The sequence below is a fragment of the Crocuta crocuta genome, unplaced genomic scaffold (genome assembly GCF_008692635.1).
Source record: "Crocuta crocuta isolate KB4526 unplaced genomic scaffold, BGI_CrCroc_1.0 scaffold118, whole genome shotgun sequence".
NCBI lineage: Eukaryota > Metazoa > Chordata > Mammalia > Carnivora > Hyaenidae > Crocuta > Crocuta crocuta.
This window is the reverse complement of record NW_027551558.1, coordinates 5,282,948-5,302,392: the sequence shown is the minus strand read 5'-3', so window position 1 is coordinate 5,302,392 and position 19,445 is coordinate 5,282,948. Positions and strand designations below refer to the sequence as shown.

General features: G+C 37.1%; 1 long non-coding RNA gene across 1 annotated transcript in view; it reads right to left on the bottom strand.

Moving 5' to 3' along the window:
* Positions 1–9,623: 9,623 nt before the first annotated feature.
* The window catches only part of LOC144219341 (uncharacterized), a 91,308-nt gene continuing 81,486 nt past the window's right edge, over positions 9,624–19,445 (bottom strand). Inside the window, exons 3-4 of the long non-coding RNA XR_013331376.1 lie at positions 11,330–11,480; positions 9,624–9,756 (exon numbers count right to left, since the gene is read on the bottom strand). This is a non-coding gene — a long non-coding RNA (uncharacterized LOC144219341). The remainder of the gene's footprint in view (positions 9,757–11,329; positions 11,481–19,445) is intronic.

Genomic DNA, 19,445 nt, shown 5'->3' with positions numbered 1-19,445 from the left:
ATTTTCATTCCTAGGATGTAACATTATCTGGAAGGAAATATGTGGTCAAATAGCCAGAGAAGTAGAGGTTGGTGCCACTGATTATTTTAAATGTAACTAGGGGCGCCTGGGTGGCTTAGTCGGTTAAGCGTCCGACTTTCACTTAGGTCATGATCTCACGGATTGTGGGTTCGAGCCCCGCGTCGGGCTCTGTGCTGACTGCCAGCTCAGAGCCTGGAGCCTGTTTCAGTCTGTGACTCCCTCTCTCTCTGACCCTCCCCTGCTCACGCTGTCTCTCTCTCTCTCCTAGAAATAAAATAAATAAATAAATGTAACTAAAATGCTTTCTGAGAGGTCGAAAATTTTCATGATTCATTGACTAAAACCCACAAGCAAAGTTGTTACATAATTTCTTCCAGACTTGGTAAAACTATTTTTATCAAGTATTATGAAATAATAACTCAAATTACATAGATATTCAACTTCATTTTATGAAATTATAACCTTTTATAACTTAAAAGCAAAAGAAGTAATATGCTAGCTCTTGGCATTGTTTATCTTCATTAAATGCATAAGAGACATTTGATCATTATGTATCTAACTTAGAGATTTACTTCCAATAAATTCTGCCTTTTGTATTGGAATTGGTAACATATTTATGTTGTTTAATCAACATGAGTTCTAAAAGAATAATAATAATGAAAAGTCAATCTATAAGAAAAATTAATGCATAAAGAATTATGATTACACTGAAATGTAAAATTTCAGTTTCTGTATACTTGTTTTGTATGGTGGGGTAACCAAAAAAGGCACTTTCAAGCCTGAGGATAAAAAGCTGTGGAGAAAAAGAGCTGGAAATGCAGATTCGAGAAGAAAAAACTACCTCAATTAATTTTTAATGGATATTGGTGAGTATCAAATTGTTATAGTTTTGCAATTCCATTATAAACTATTCAAGACTGATATGTTTTATCTTTGATATTCAAATATTTGCATCAATGCAACTGTTTAAACTTATATGAAAATTTTAAATGTCAACTAAAATATGTAATGAACATTTAAAAAATTATTTTAGGAAGTATTTGACATAAACCTTTGTAAACTACTATTCTTCAAAGGTAGTCCTGTTATCAATGCCTCACAGAAAAAGGTATCTTGATTAAATAAACTTGGAGAATATTTCAAATCCCCATTTTTAAAAACTTACACCATATACTGAATATTCTGGGAAATCTTATGGTTAAAAAACCATGTTGGGGCGCCTGGGTGGCTTAGTCGGTTAAGCCTCCGACTTTCGCTTAGGTCATGATCTCGCGGTTTGTGGGTTTGAGCCCCGCGTAGGGCTCTGTGCTGACTGCCAGCTCAGAGCCTGGAGCCTGTTTCGGTCTGTGACTCCCTCTCTCTCTGACCCTCCCCTGCTCACGCTGTCTCTCTCTCCTAGAAATAAATAAAAAAAACATTTAAAAAAAAAAAAAAACCATGTTAAACTTGGTTTAATCCTGTGTCTCTGAAACTTACTTGATCCCAGATTTTTATTTTCCCAGATATCCTTTGTAATGTCCATGGGATAGCCTTGGGGAAAAACTGCCCTGTCATACCCCTCTAACTATTTAAATTAAATAAATGTCCTGCTAAAAAAATTTGTGAGTTAAATAGTGAGAAAAGTAGAACAAAATAGTGTTGACACATATGACAACCATGCAAAACTATTTCTGGCTGAAATAATTTTGGGACCAATGTAAACAACTTAGCATTTCCTTTTTCCTTTTGTAAAGTTGCTTAGGACAAAGACAAGTAAGAAGAAAAGGGAGAGAATGAGGAAGGGTGTGTCTAGGCAGGCAGAAACGAATTATAGCTGGTGACTGATTGATTCAGGAGAAGGTCCTCAGTGCAAAATAAGGTTCAGAACCCCAAGGGTCATCCAGATTCTGGAAGATGTACTGAGTCCACACCAAGCATCAGTTTCTGGGCAATTATCTCAAAGAAGTTGTTCTACCTGTAGAGCTTGGCTCTTGAGAATAATTATTCACTGCAATCTGGCAGACACAGCAAACTTTATGTTTCATGGACAAAAGGGCCAATCTCAAATTTGCATATGAACAGTTTATGCCTTTTGGATAAGCCATCTTCAGCTCATCCCATTTCTCTAATAAAACATCTTGGGAAGAACTGAAGCAGCTGTCTGAGGTTTATGATCTCCAGGGGAAGTTAAGTGTCCTTTTCCCAGAGAATTCAACTGTTGCAGGTGCTTGCATTTCTGTGGCAGACTCAGCTTGTCACATCTTAGTGACAATTTCCTGTAAAAGAAAGTCTCCCAACTTTAAAAGGAAGAAGGGATTCTAGGGGAGCGATGGCATATCAAATCCAATATGAGACTGTTTATCACCCACAGTGAACACATCTACTAGAGAGCCACCAGTATCAGTCCTCTAAATAGATTTGCCTCCTGGATGAGGGTTGGTACTACTGGAATTCAGCTAGGCCTACATCATGACAGGAGGGAAGAGAACAAGCTCAGAACACCATCTTCAGTCTAAAGAAATATTTGGGCAACTGAGCTCCCGAAGTAAAGCTGTTATTCCTTAAAAGTAATCTACCCATGCTTATCTGAGAGTTTATATTAATCGTGTGTGTGTGTGTGTGTGTGTGTGTGTGTGTATGTGTATTCTGAAAATAGCCACGAAAATTTCCTCCTATCCTATATATTCTTATATTTTTACTGAGGTGAAATTCAATAGCATGTAATTAACTATTTTTAAGTATACAATTCAGGGGCGCCTGGGTGGCTCAGTCAGTTAAGCGTCCAACTCTTGATTTTGGCCCAGGTCATGATCTCATGGTTCATGAGTTTAAGTCCTGCGTCAGCCTCTGCACTGACAGCACATTGCCTGCTAGGGATTTTCTCTTTCCCCCTCTCTCTCTGCCCCATCCCTACCCCTCTCAAAATAAATAAATAAACTTTAAAAAAAAATACAATTCAGTAGTATTTATGATATTCAAAAGGTTGTACAAAGTAGCTTTAGCTGGTTTCAAAAATTTTTCATTATCCCATAAAAATATGCCATACCAATTAAATAATTACTCCTCAAACCAATGCCTGGTAATTTCTAATTTTCCCATCTCTATCGATTTCCTTATTCTGAATTTTAGGGCCTTTTTCCTAAGGAACGCTGGTCTATAGACTTTCTTATAGTACCTTTGTCTGGCTTTGGCATCAGAATAATTCTGGCCTCAGAATGTGTTCCCTTTTCTTCTAAATTTTTGAAAGAGTTTGAGTAGAATTGGTGTTTAATTCCTTTTAAAATGGTAAAATTTAGAGAACTTTCAGGGAAGATGGCAAAATAGGAAGACCCCAAGTTCACCTCACCCATAGATACAACTAGATAACACCCACATTGGTGTAAATAACCCAGAAAATGACCTGCAGACTGGCAGAACAGACTCTTCACAGCTAAATGTAGAGAAGAGGCCACATCAAAGAGGATAGGAAGGGCAGAGATGTGGTTGGGAGCTAAATAGACCCATGGTACTGTCCACAGGAGGGAGGGATGCCTCAGGCATGCGGAGGAGAGAGGGCCGGATCCTCACACCAAGTACTCCAGGCAAAATGAACCTACAGGAAAACCAGAAGCCTGAATTTAGCAAATTCTTACAATCAATGGAGCTTAACACCTGGAACTTTAAAACTCAGCGAGCTCAGCCCTGGGAGAACCAGGAGGGTGATAGGAAACTCAATATCTACCTTTAAAGAGACTGCACAACAAGCAGCCCTGCTGAAATATAGCATAGAAGTAGCAATTTGAAAAATGCCTGGCATATGCAGAAGGTAGATTTGTTTATTAATCTCACAGCATGTGCTGGATGTGCAAGGATCCTTGGGAGACTTGTTCAGGAACAAAGGAGAAGGCAGGTGCCATTTCCTCTCCCTATCTCCCAGCCTAGGCACAAGGACACCTGCTGGGACCAGTGCAGCACCAATACTCTCTAAATAACTTGCTAACACTGAGCAACTGGTCCCCACATTTTCCTGAAGACATGGCCCTTCCAGTCAGGCCTTGGCTCCAGATCCTTTCTCATAGAAGACCTGTGCAATCCTTGCTAACACTGCAAGTCCCACCCCTATATCCTCCTCCATATATCCTTGGCTAGAGTCACATAACCTTCCAAAACTGACAGGAAGAAATGGAAAATTTGAACAGACTGATTACCAGCAAGGAAATTGAATCAGTAATCAAAAAGCCCCCAACAAACAAAATTCCAGGACCAGATGGCTTCACAGGGGAATTCTACCAAACATCTAAAGAAGAGTTAATACCTATTCTTCTCAAACTATTTCAATTAATAGAAGAGGAAGGAAAACTTCCAAATTCATTCTATGAAGCCAACATTACCCTGACACCAAAGCCAGATAAGAACACAACACAAAAAAGAGAACTACAGGCCAATATCACTAATTAACATAGATGAAAAAATCTTCAACAAAATACTAGCAAACCGAATCCAGCAATACATTACAAAATCATTCACTGTGATCAAGTGGGATTTATTCCCGGGATTTAACGGTGGTTCAATATTTGCAAATTAATCAATGTGATAGATCATATCAGTACGAGAAAGGATAAGAACCATATGATCATTTCAATTGATGCAGAAAAGGCATTTGACAAAGTACGAGACCTATTCATGATAAAAACCCTCAACAAAGTAGGTCTAGAGGGAACATACTCAACATAATAAAGGCCATATATGAAAAACCCTCAGTGAACATCTTACTCAATGGTGAAAAACTGAGAGCTTTTCCCTAAGGTCAGGGACAAGACAAGGATGTTCAGTCTTACCACTTTTATTCTACATAGTGTTAGAAGGCCTACCCACAGCAATCACACAACAAAATGAACAAAAGGTATCTAGATCGGCAAGGAAGAAGTAAAACTTTCCCTATTTGCAGATGGCATGATACTATATGGAGAAAATTCTAAAGAGCCCACCAAAAAACTACTACAACTGATAAATGAATTCAAACATTTGAATTCAAATTCAAGGATACAAAAGCAACATACAGAAATCCATTACATATGTATATACTAATAAGGAAGCAGCAGAAAGAGAAATTAAGAAAACAATACCATTTACAACTGTACCAAAAATAATAATGTACGTAGGAATAAACTTAACCAAGGAGGTTAAGACCTCTGAAATCTACAAAACATCTATGAAAGAAATTAGATATGACACAAAGTAAGTGGAAAGATATTTTATGTTTCTGGATTATAAGAATAAATATAGTTAACATGTTCATACTACCCAAAGCAATCTATAGATTTAATGCTTTCCCTACCAAAATACCACAGAACTGGACCAAATAATCCTAAAACTTGTGTGGAACCACAAAGGACCCCAAACAGCCAAAGCAATCTTGAAAAAGCAAAACAAAACAGGAACTATCACAGTCCCTGATATTAAAATACACTACAAAGCTGTAGTAACCAAAAGAGTATGATGCTGGCACAAAAATAGACACATAGATCAACACAACAGAATAGAGAGCTCAAAAAAAAAAAAAGCCCGCAATTATGTGGTCACTTAATCTTTGACGAAAGAGGCAAGAATGTGCAGTGGGAAAAAGAATCTCTTCAACAAATGGTGTTGGGAAAACTGGACAGCTACATGCAAAAGAATAAAACTGGACCATTTTTTTTACACCATACACAAAAATAAACTCAAAATGGAATAAATACCTAAATGTGAGGCCTGAAACCATAAAAATAATAGAAGACAGTGCAGGCAGTAACATCAGCCATAGCAACATCTTTCTAGATATGTCTCTAGACTTCCTAAAAGGCAACCTATTGAATGGAAGAAGATATTTGCAAATGACATATCTGATAAATGGTTAGTACCCAAATTATATGAAGAACTTATAAAACTCAACAACAAAACAGAAATAATCCAATTTAAAAATGGGCAGAAGACATGAACAGGCATTTTTCTGAAGAAGACATCCAGATGGCCAACAGACTCATGAAAAGATGCTCAGCATCACTCATTATCAGGTTAATGCAAGTCAAAATCACAATGACATATCATCTTACACCTGTCAGAATGGCTAAAATAAAAAAACCACAAGAAACGAGGTATTGGTGAGGATGTGGAGAAAAAGGAACCCTCATGCATTGTTGGGAGGAAGGCAAAGTGGTGCAGCCACTGTGGAAAACAGTCTGGAGTTTCCTCAAAAAGCTGACAATAGAACTATCCTACGATCCAGTAATTACATTACTGAGTATTTATCCCCAAAATACAAAAACACTAATTCAAAAGAATACTTGCACCCCTACATCTATAGCATTATTTACAACACCCAAATCATGGAAGCAGCCGAAGCATCCATGGATAGATGAATGGATAAGGAAGATTTTATTATATACATACAATGGAATTTTACTCAGCCATAAAAAGGAATGAAATCTTGCTATTTGCAACAACATGGTTGGATCTAAAGAGAACAGGCAAAATAAGTCAAAGAAAGCCAAATACTGTATGATTTCACTCATATGTGGAATTTAAGGAAGAAAACAAAGCAATGAACAAAGAAAAAAGAGACAAATGAAAAAAGACTCTTAAGCAGAAAGAACAAACTGATAGTTATCAGAGGGGTGGCAGACAGTGGGGATGGGTGAAATAGGTAAAGGAGATTAAGAATACACTCATTTTTCAATTAAATTTTTTTTGTTTAGCTTTGAGAGAGAGAGAGACAGAGGGATAGAGAGAGACAGAGCATGAGTGGGGGGATGGGCAGAGAGAGAGGGAGATACAGAATACTAAGCAGGCTCCAGGCTCTAAGCTGTCAGCACAGAGCCTAATGGGAGGCTCAAACACAAACCATGAGATCATGATCTGAGCCGAAGTTGGACACTTAACTGACTGAGCCACCCAGGAGCCCCCAAAATACACTTATCTTGATGAGCAGTGAGTAATACAGAATTTTTGAATCACTATATTGTGCACTTGAAACTAACATAACACTCTGTGTTAACTATACTGGAATTAAAAAACTTTTAAATCATTTTAAAAATGGTAGAGTTCATCAGAAAAGGTATCTGGTTCTGTGCTTTCCTTTGTTGGGAGGTTTTTGATTATTGATTCAGTTTCTCTACTTGTTATAAGTCTGTTGACATTTTCTTTTCCTTCCTGAGTCACCTTTGGCAATTTGTGGGTTTCTATGTATTTTTCTAATTTATTGGCATACAATTATACATAGTATTCTCTTTTCATCTTTTTAAATTCTGTAAGGTCAGTAGTAATGTCCTCACTTTTACTTCTGATTTTAGTTGTGTCTTCTCTCTTTTTTTCTTAGTTTAGCTAAGATTTGTCAATTTTGTTGATCTTTTGAAAGAACTTACTTTTGGTTTTGTTGATTATCTCAGCTGTGTTTCTAGTCTCTGTTTCATTTTTGTCCACACTAATCTTTATTATTTTGTTCCTTCTGTTGGCATAAGGTTTTGTTTGTTCTTCGTTTCTAATTGTTTAAGACCTATATGTGATTTTGCAATGAGACTTCACTGTCCCTTCATCAAGAGTTGGGGTCCATATCCTCTTATCCTGAATGTGTGGCCCTGTGATCCCATCTGGCCAAGTAAATGTGGTGAAAGTTATGTTGGGTGCCTTTCAAGGCAAGGCCTTCAGCTATTGCAGCCTGCACTTCCTTCTTAAAATGTAGCCTCCATGCTGTTAGGCAGTCCAAGCAGCCATATGGAGAACCCACGTGGAGAACTGAGGACTCCACTGAGCTTCCAGCAGCCAGAAGGCAACCACATGGCAGCGAGGCCATTTTGAACTTTCCAGCCATCCCAGAGCCCCAGCAGATGCCATGTGAAGCAGTACTGCTTGATTAAGACACAGAATTGTCAGAAATTATAAGTGGTTCTTTTCTTTTCTTTTTTTTAAGGTTATTTATTTATTTTGAGAGAGGCAGACAGAGCACAAGCCGGGGAGGGGCAGAGAGAGAGGGAGAATCCAAAGCAAGCTATGCATGGTCAGCACAGAGCCCAAAACAGGGCTCAAATCCATGAAACTGTGAGATCATGACATAAGCCAAAATCAAGTGTCATACACTTATTGTATGTATATACATACAATCTATGTATGTATGTATATTATTATACACACATCCAGGTGCCCCTAAATAGTTATTTTCAGCCATGAGGCTTAGGGATGACTTGTTACACAGCCACGGATGACTGAAATGGTAACTCTAGTGCTTCTCCTCTTACCGGGATCCCCCGAGCCATAAGGTTCAGAGAAGGGGATTGTGGGGGGAGATGGCTTCAAGTACTCTACATGAGTTCTTACATGTGCTCAAGCTGAAACGAACATTTCTGAATATGACAAATGCTTTTGGATTGCAGGCAGAATTCATCGTGTCTGAAAACTGCAAAGGCAGCAGAGCTGGGCAGTCTGGAATTCAAAAGCCATGTCTGCTGTTTGGTGGTTGGTTGTACGACTTTCAGCAAAACACTTCCACTCTCTGAATCCCAGTGTGTTCAATAGGAAATGTGGGTATTTGCAGGGCCCTTTGAAAGATTTAGTGGAATAACAGATTCAATGGGTCAAGCATAACAGTCCCTCAAAGGATGTTCTATGTTGCTATTGCTGATGTTTCTCCATTTCCTTCTTTATACTGTGTACAAGACAACAGGAGTGCCACAGGACAAGTGAAAATGGCTACATTAAATCTTCAAATGATTTCATTGTATTTACCAGTCCTAAACCTGGATGCTGAAGGAGGGACAAAGTGCCTCAATAACCTAGGGAAATTTTTTTTGAGACCTTTGGAAATATAGCAGATGGGCTGAAACATCATGGAATCAGCTACATGAATCATGAAATATATATTTATGATTCTAGTTTTTTATCTTGAAAGCAATAAAATTGCAAATTATTTTTCAAGATTAAAAAAATCAAAGATTAACTCCACTAGAATTAAAATAAAGTATTTACAGCAAAACTAAAAGGCAAGCGATAGAATGGGAGAAGATATTTGCAAATGACATATCAGATAAAGGGTTAGTATCCAAAATCTATAAAGAACTTATCAAACTCAACAGTATCAAACTCAATATCCCTATTGTGCCTATTTTTGTTATATGGTAGTTATTCTTGAAAAACATGTATACCATATGTTTTCACTCGTATGTGGAATAGGAAAAACTTAACAGAGGACTATAGGGGAGGGAAAGGGGGAAAAAAGTTAAGGAGAGGGAGGCAAACTGTTAGAGACTCTTAAATACTGAGAATAAACTGAGGGTTGATGGGGAGTGTGGGAAAATGAGTGATGGGCACGGAGGAGGGCACTTGTTGGGATGAGCACTGGGTGTTATATGGAAACCAATTTGACAACAAACTATAATTTTAAAGAAAAGTAAAAGAAAGAAAAAGAAAAACATGCAGTTAAGTTGCATTCACCACCCAAATAAACCAATGCCTAAAGATGCTCTTACCTCATTGAAATTCTTAGGATAAATGTATGCCTAAGGGCATGTATTTTCTGGCTGAAGGGATAATTGATTGAATAAATGAATGATGCCAACAAATATTCATTGAGCTCATGCTAAGTATCAGAAAAAGTACACCTACTCACCGCATCCCCAGGCACCCACGGCTATTTTCTGCAAGAGCAAGGAACAAGGCAATGGAGGTGAACTATTTCTGACAGAGGTTTATCGAATGTGTCCCAGAAGAATACTTTGCACTGCAGAGATGCTGTGTTAATCCAGATCGCTGGAGAAACAGATGAGATTATATGTACAAGGATATATTAGGGGAAACACCTGTGTGAAGGAAAATAGGAACAAAGCTGAAAAGGGCTAGGGGAGCCACCAGACTGTAATGCCAGGCTGCCTCTGAGTGATGGAGAACAGGAGGAAAGGCTAGATGAAAGTCTGCTGGACTGCTATGCAGTCTGAGGAAGGTTAAACAAAGCCATAGGAGTCCCATGGCTCCCAGGAACAGGCCTGCCTTGATACTGTGCCCAGCTCTGTCACTGACTGAGAACAGCCCATGGGAGGCCTGGTCTTGGTGCAAAATGACGATGAATTTCAGAGTGGAGCAGCTGAGGTCCCTGATCAATTACACTCCCGCGTCATTGGCGATCTGCAATCCATGACCACCACAGATGCTCATATTTTTGCTTCATTGAATTGATGATTTTACCTGAAAGAGCCACATCCTTCTTCTTTTCTTACCATGTCCATTCTCACCATGACAGAAGAGGTTACAGATCTCAAGAGATTAGCAACCCTAGCCATTCAATTTTACAGTCTGGAAATCCCCATTAAGAACCCCATTAGGAAGCTTCCAGAATCCATGCTTTTTGCAGTCTCAGATAGTTCAGATCACCTGACAAATGTGTGTTTCCATGGTATCGCCAAGATTTGTTCTCTGAGAAATATATGGGTGCAACAGAAGTAGATGTATGTGTGACAGAGAAAGACAGACAGACAACTGGCCTATTGAGAATTTGCTGTAGCTAAGCTTTGAATGTGAATATTTCAGTACTTACCCTGTTTTGATTAAAGTGAATAAACAGAGATAATGCAGCCAAATTCACTTAATATCAAGTCAGTAATATAAAATCTATTTTGTGGAATTTTTTTTGCATCCAGACTCTAAGCAATTTGGCAAAATTGCAATACAACCAGCTAAATACTCACTGACATCAAAACACTGTCAAGATTAGCAGTGGATAAAAAATAAATAAATAAATAAATAAATAAATAAATAAAACATTGCTTTCTGAGACTGAAAATTACTTGCTATCAACTAAAGCAAACAAAACATAATTATTTGAATAGATTAAAACTTGACATTTTGTTCTTCTTCTCTCAGTGTGTTGGTTAAACACAACAAAACCATTTGAGGAGACCAGAATAATATCATTTCTGTGGAATTAAAAAACTAAGAACTTACCCCTGCTTTCCTGATGTCATTTTCTTCTGTTTTTATTTTTAGAGAATTCTATATACATTAATCTGGAAGAAGGAATCTAATTTTATTAAAATGATGTTTTCTAGTAGGCTCTAGTAGGTTAAGCCAGACTTGCAAATGGCTTAGAAATAACAAGTTTAATAATATTTGCAAAAGATCTATCTTTAACTGGAAAACTAGATACATTTTGTGTTCATATCTTATCTTCCTACATAGCTATGGCAAGAAAAATAAATTTTGTTCAAGAAAAAGCCTTTTGGCTATTTTTCTTAGATCTGCATGCTTAGGTCTAATTTGGTCCAACTCAAAGGACTACAAGAAGCCAACAGTAAATTTAGACATAGCTTAGATCAGCTTTAAAAATTACCTTTTGTTCAGAATTCTCAGTGAGAACAGGGGAAATCCTCCTCCCAATTGTATAACTGCTCTTCTTTAGAATTTTCTTCCTGAATATTCTTTCATTCAAATAGTCCTTCCAACATTTGCCGATTATAACGTGCCTATCATTCTGACAGGGTCTGTGAAGGAAATAAAATACACATCTTTACTCTCTAAGATGTTCAATTTAGTTGGAGAAATAAGGCATATACATATATCCCTATAACACATAATGATATACAATCAGTGAAATGGAGGTTTAAGGCTAAGACAGAGAAATTTTGGCCTCAATTCTTGGGTGGCATTTGAGGTAGAGCTTGTGAAAGATGTGTCTGAGATGAAAGCAGACAAAGAATGTGCCAGAAAATGAGAAAACTATGAGATAAAGAGGAAATAAAATGGATAGCATGACCAGTTTTGTTGAAAGCAAGGCCCATTTAGGGGAGTAGAGAGATATAAAACTGGAAAGGTAGAGGGGCCAGACTGGAGCATTTTTAATACCAGCCAGAGAAGTCACTAAATACCAGCTGGGAAGGCAATAAGGACTCACTAAAAGTTCTAACAGAGAAGTGATGTGAAAAAACTTTAGGAGGCTATTAATTTGGTGGTTATGTACAGATTTCTATAAGAGGCAAAAAAAGAAACTAGAAACCAGGAGGATATCACAAGAACCAGAGCATGAAGCAAGGGGGCCAGGTTAGGATCGTGGCAGTAGGAACAGAAAAGTGAGGTCCAAAGAAAGGACCACTAAAGAAGAAATAACAAGATGTGCTCAAGCAAATGGATGAGAGATGGCAAGAGACAATGGCAAGAGAGGTGAACTTGAAGATGACCCCAATCTAAGCCTGGGCAATGGAACATGACTATGCAACTAACAAAAATAAAAATAGTAGACAGAAATGCTAGTGTGGATAGAAGGAATGTAGGTGGAAAGTAAAAACACTAAGTTTAACCTTAATCACATGGAGTTTGTAATGTGAATAGTATGTCTATAGTCACTTGGTAGGAAATATGGGACTAGAGTTCAGGACATAAGCTTCAGGCTTGTGATTATAACTTAGGAATGAGGGGGAGGGTGATTCCACAGGCTCACAGAAGCCCATGGAAGTAGACAATATGTCAAGAGAGGGGAGCAAGACAAGAACAGAAAAGAGAGTTCAAGATAGAACTTTGGGAAGTGTCCCCCCTTGCAGATGTATCTTCCTTTCGGGAAGGCAGTCACTGAAGTGTGGTTGGCCTTCCATTATCATATTCTCCTCTCAGCTACTCTCAGCACTACCTTAGGTTGCTCATACTGTTCTTTATCACTTGGACCTCTGTGTCTCCTGTTCTTCCTCAATAATTACACCTGGATATGGTGGTGATGGTGCAGAGATGTCAGCATGTCTCCTTTCTGGGGTATCCTTTATTTATCCATAAAACCACTCAAACAAGGCTCTAGGACATACTGAAAATTTTGTTAGACTTTTGGTAATAACTACAGGAAATGATAATGAAGGAGAGAAGAAAACTTAATTTCCATGCTAAATAGATGATCATATCTCAGAATCCTAGAGAAAAGGAAAAACATTACTCCTTTCACAGTGTACATTTGACTTCTTAGTCTTGTTTTCATGACTTGAAACCTATCTATTTCTTTCCTTAAACAAAAGTGCATTTTACCATTTTCTTTTTCTGTGCAAATTTTACACCTCTATTTTGGGCCCAGTGAATTCTCTAACACTAGACATAATGGAACACATGGAACTCAGGGAGCACAGAAAACTACTAGGATATTTCCCAGAATGTCGGCAAGTCAATTTAGGATAACAATGCAGGTGACTTCAGGATAACAGTCCACAAAGGGCTTTCCCACTACAAGTTCAGTCCCTGTTCAAGCATCTTCATGGTGGGAGGTGAGGATAGCCCTCTAAATTGTCCTATAGGTAACATGTAAGCACAATCTCATATGCCCTTTTCAAAGACAAACAATTTTTCTCAGAGACAATGTAGTGTAAATACACATTAAGAGAAACATTTTCCTAACGGCAATATAACCTATAAAAATTTCCCCAGTTTATTTGAAATAGCTTTTTGGATTGCTAAGCAAAATTTTTCCCATTTTTATTCCTCTACTCTAGAATGTGCCTATGGCCCATCTGTGAAAATCTTGGCTTTCTAACAATAGAACCATTTATCTGCCCCAAAGACATTGCAGAAACTCTGAAATTATGGTTGTCTTATAAGGAATGTGAGAGAAGTAGCCAGCTACAGTGGCAGAGGCTTAATGGTCAGAAATGTAAAAGAATAAGGAAAATCACATTACAATTTAGGCCAAGAGAAAAAGAGATTTAAGGAAAAGCAGGACATAGTTTCATGTGCTCCAAAAAAAAATTAACATAGAAGAAAATGTCAAAAAGTCATTGCCAACCTCCATATCATTGGTGACCATCTATAAAGGAGTTTCAAGAGAATGGGTAGGGGTGAAGTAGAAACCACAGAAGTTTTCTCTTCGGGGAAGGATATCCATGTGAAGAAGGGAAAAGAGGGTATGACAGCTTAAGACAGTAGGGATCTAGGGTGAGGTTTTATTTAGGTGAGGAATACCTGGAAAATGTTATAAACAGACAGGAGACATTGAAGACAGCCTTGTCTCTAGTTGATGAAGCAAGGTGAGATGGAAACTGGGGGAGATGGGAGGTAGAAAGCTGAAGCTATGTTAACAAGAGTTGACTGATTTTATTTTGAGAAAGAAAGGAAGTGGATAAAAATATAGAAAGATACAAAAACAAATAAATAATCAAATAATTTAAAAAATAATACTGAGGTAGAGAGTAGGGCACTGAGAAAGATATGCTTACTCAGTTGAACAAAAAGCCAAACTATCTGTTGGGACTGAAGAACTGATGTTGGCTTCGAAGTTTGAAGGTTGTGGTAGAGAACTTGATGGCTCCTATATTGAATTTGAGAGAAAGCAACAAAAAGAATAGAATAAAAAACCACCATACTTCCTTTACAGATAATTTAGACCAAACTTTGCAATGAGTACAATTAGAAAAGCTAACAAAATATAAAAAGCAACTACTTTATGGTGATAAAGGCAGTAATAATTACCCTATTAGATTCAGGAGATAATCTAGAGAGGTACACTTCATATTGGAATTCCTTTCCCCTTGAGTGCTACTTCCTGTAGAGACATCTGAGCAGTGCTTTTGCCAACCTTACAGAGTTAGGAGTAAACAGTAGAATACCAGAGACCATGAGATTAGGAAGGAGGAGGATCCCTAATGAATTTCCTGTGCTGTAAGTTGAGTCTCCACAGGACAATAGGAAAACTAGAAGCAAACTAAGACCAGCAAAACTTGCAGCCCAGTTTCAAATCATCTCAGTTCCTGAAAGTGTATAATGTGATTCTGGATTGCTAGATTTTTCTAGGAACCTGCTGGAAGCAGTATAGATGTTTTACCAAATTTTTAAAAATTTTTAATGTTTATTTAGTTTTGAGAGAGACAGAGCATGAATGGGTAGGGGCAGAGAGAGAGGGAGACACAGAATCCAAAGGAGGCTCCAGCCTCCGATCTGTCAGTATAGAGCCAATGAACTCACAAACTACAAGATCATGACCTGAGTGAAGTCAGACACTTAACCAACTGAGCCACCCAGGTGCCCCACAAGTATAGATCTTCTATGGGAAAAAAAAAATGTTATTCTAGGCCTCAAACTTTTTCTACAAACAAGTATTCAAATATTGTGTCTAGCACACAATGAAAATAACCAGACATACCAAGTATCCATCGATGAATTAATGATTAAACAAAATGTTTACTATTTTGGAATATTATTTAGTCTTAAAAAGGAGGGAAATTCTGACACATGCTATAACATGGATGAAACCTGAGAACATTGTAGTAAGTGAAATAAGCCAGTTACAGAAAGACAAATACTGTATGATTCTACTGATAAGAGGTACCTAGAGTAGTCAAATTGATAGATACAGAAAGTAGAATGGTGGTTGCCAGGGGCTGACAGGAGAGAGGAAATAAAGAATCATTGCTTAATGGGTATAGAGTTGCAATTTTGCAAGATGGAAAAGTTCTGGAGATGGATGATGTTGATGGTTGCACAACAATATGAATGTACTTAAAACCACTGACTGCACACTTAAAAATCGTTAAGATAGTAAATTTTTTGTTAGTGTATTTTATTACAATAAAAAATTTTAGAGAAGTGAAGAAATGTATAAATCAAGAAAATGAGAGAGAAATGAAGACATTCTCCGATAATCAAAAGATAAGAGAGTTTGCTGCCACTATACCAGTTCTGCAAGAAATGCTCAAGGGTGCAAGGTGCCTGGGTAGCTTAGTTGGTTAAGCATTCAATCTTCATTTCAGGTCAGGTCATGATCTCATGGTTCATGAGTTTCAGCTATGCTTTGGGCTGTGTGCTAACATAGTGGAGTCTGCTTGGGCCTCTATCTCCCTTTCTCTATGCCCTTCCCTACTGACACTTTCTTTCTGTCTCTCAAAATAAACAAACATTTCTGTTAAAAAAAAAAAAAAGAAATGCTAAAGGGTGTCCTTCTGGTTGAGTTGAAAAGAAACTAGACAGTTACTTGATACTGTAAAAAGAAACAGAAATCTCGAGTGAATGGGGCACTTGAGTGGCTTGGTCAATTAACTGTCAGACACTTGATTTGGGTTCAGGTCATAATCTCATGGTTCGTGAGTTCCAGCCCTGCATGGGGCTCCTCGCTGTCAGCATGGATCCTATTTTGGATTCTCTCTCTCTCAAAATAAATAAATAACCTTTAAAAAAAGATCTCTAGTGAAGGTAAATACACGGATAACGATAAAATCTAGTATTATTGTAATTTTGGTATGTAACGCCACTTTTTAAAAACATGGTTTAGGGGCACCTGGGTGGCATCCAACTAAGCTCAGATCATGATCTTGCAGTTCTGGGGTATGAGCCCAGCATTGAGCTCTGTGTTGACAGCTCAGAGCCTGGAGCCTTCTTCAGATTCTGTGTCTCCCTCTCTCTGCTCTTCCCCACTCATTTTCTCTCTCTCAAAAATAAATAAACATTAAAAAACTTGTAAATAATAAGAAATAAATGTAGAAAAACATGGTTTAAAGGACAAATGCATAAAAAATATTACTGTCATGTAACATGTAAAGATGTAATCTGTGGCTTCTCCTAATAGTAAGTGGGAAGGGATCTACATACAAGTTCTGTGTGCTATTGAAGATAAATTGTTATAAACTCAAATTAGAGTGCTATAACCTTAGGATGTTAAATTTAATCCCTATAGTAACCAAAAAGAAAATAGGTTTAGAATATACAGATAAGGAAATGAGAAGGGAATCAAACTTACAAGAAAAATCAACTAAGCACAAAAGAAGACAGTAATAATGGAACTGAGGGACAAAAAAATGCAATAAGACATATAGAAAACAAATAGCAAAATGACAAAACTAAGTGAGACCCTTCTTATCAGTAATTACTTTAAATGTAAATTGAGTAGCTCTCCAATCAAAAGATAAAAATTGGCAGAAAAGGTTTCTAAAAAGGATTCAACTATATACTACCTATAAGAGACTCATTTTAGATCCAAAGACATATAGATTGGGATGGCTGGGTGGCTCAATTGGTAAAGTGTCTGACTCTTTTTTTTTTTTTTTTTACTGTTTTATTTATTTGTGTGTGAGAGAGAGAGACAGCATGAGCAGGAGAGGGTTAGAGAGAGAGGGAGATACATAATCTGAAACAGCCTCCAGGCTCTGAGCCAACTGTCAGCACAGAGCCCGATGTGGGGCTTGAACCCATGAACCATGATATGACCTGAGCCGAAGTCAGACGCTTAACCGACTGAGCTACCCAGGTGCTCCTAAAGTGTCTGACTCTTGATCTTGGCTCAGGTCATGATCTCATGGTTCCTGAGATCGAGCCCCATGCAGGGATCTGTGCTAACAACATGGAGCCTACTTGGGATTCTCTCTCCTCCTTTCTCCATCAAAATAAATAAATAAACATTAAGAAATTTTTAAAAACAAAAACAAAGACACAAATATGTTGAAAGTGAAAAGACTGAACAAGGTATTCCATACAAAGACTAACCAAAAGAGAATTGGCGTAACTCTACTAATAACAGACAAAATTGACTTTAATTCTAAAAGATTACAAGAGAAGAAGACAGACAATATACAAATAACATTTTTAATACAGCAAGATAATATAACAATTGAAACATCTACACACCCAAGAGACTTTCAAAATATATGAAAAAAAATTGACAGAATTTAAGGAAGAAATAGACAGTTTTATAATAATAGTTGGAGACTTGAATGCCTTACTTTAGATAATGGATTGAACAACCAGACAGAAGATAAGTAAGGATATAGAGGACTTGGAAAACACAATAAATCATCTAGACCTAACAGACATACAGAATATTCCATGCAATAACAGCAGAATACACATTCTTGTCAAGAATATGTGAGACATTGTCTAGGACAGACTGTATGTTAGGCTACAAAACAAGTCTCAGTAGGTTTAAAAAGATAGATATCATAGGGGTGCCTGGGTGGCTCAGTTGGGTAAGCCTCTCATCTTGGCTCAGGTCATGATCCCCCAGTTTGTGAGTTTGAGCCCTGCACTAAGTTGTCTGCTGTCAACACAGAGCCTGTCTCAGATCTTCTGTACCCACCCCCACCCCTCTCCTGCTTGCTTGCTCTCTTTCAAAAATAAATAAGTATTTAAAAAGATAGATATCATATAAAATATCTTCTCCAGCCACAATGGGATGGAGATAGAAATCAGTAACAGAAATAAAATTTGAAAATTCTCAAGTATGTGGAAACTAAAGAACATTCTTAAACAACCAGTGGGTCAAAGAAGAAATCAAAAGGAAAATTAGCAAATATTTAGACACAAGTGAGGATGAAAATAAAACATACCAAAACTTATGGGGTGCAGCAAAAAGAGTACTCAAAATGAAATTTATAGCAGTGAATGCCTACATTTAAAAAAAAGAGGAGAAAGATTTCAAATCAATGGCTTAGCTCTGCACCTTAAGGAACTAAAAAAAGAAGAGAAAAATAAACCCAAGCTAATAGGAAGAAGGAAATATTAAGGATTAGAGTAGAGATAAACAAAATGCAGAATTAAAAAGCAAAAGAATCAAGGAAACCAAAAGTTCGTTCTTTAAAAACGTCAACAAAATTGACAAACTTCAGTTAAATTGACTAAGAAAAAAAAGACCAGGCTCAACTAAAATTACAAATGAAATAGCAGACAGAACAACAATTACATAAATAAAATGAATTATAAAAAAAATACTATGAACAATTGTATGCCAACAAATTGGATATCCTAGATTAAAAGGATAAATTCTTAGAAATGACACAACTACCAAAACTGACTCAAGAAGAAATAGAAATGTTAATAGGCCTATAACAAATAAGAATTGAGTCAGAAACCAAAAGCCTTCCAACAAAGAAAAGTCCAGCAGCAAACATTTAAAGGAGAATTAGCATAGATCCTTTTCAAGCTCTCCCAGAAAATTAAAGAGGAAGGAACACTTTACTAATTCATTCTATGAGATCGGTGTAACCAAAGCATGACAAAGATACTACAAAAAAAGAAAATTATAGATCAATATTCCAAATGACTATAGGAAATCTATATTCACTGAAATATTCAACAAAATACTAGCCAAGTGAATTTGGAATTGTAGTAAAAGCATTTTACACAATGAACAAATAGGGGTTGTCCCAGAATGAAAGGATGATGCAATATATGAAAATCAATCAATGTAACACCACATTAATAGAATGAAGGAGAAAAAACTACACCATCATCTCAATGTAGAAAAAGCATTTAGCAAAATTTAACACGCTTTCATGATAAAAATACAAAATAAGCTAATAGAAAAGAACTTCCTTAATATGATAAAAGTCATATAGGAAAAACCCACAACCCATCATACCCAACATGAACGAGTGAAAGCATTTCCTCTAAGATCAGGAACAAGATAAGGATGCTCACTTTCATCACTATTATTCAATATCATTCTGCAACCCCTACCCATAATAGTTAGGCAAGACATAGGAGTCAAAGTGATGCTG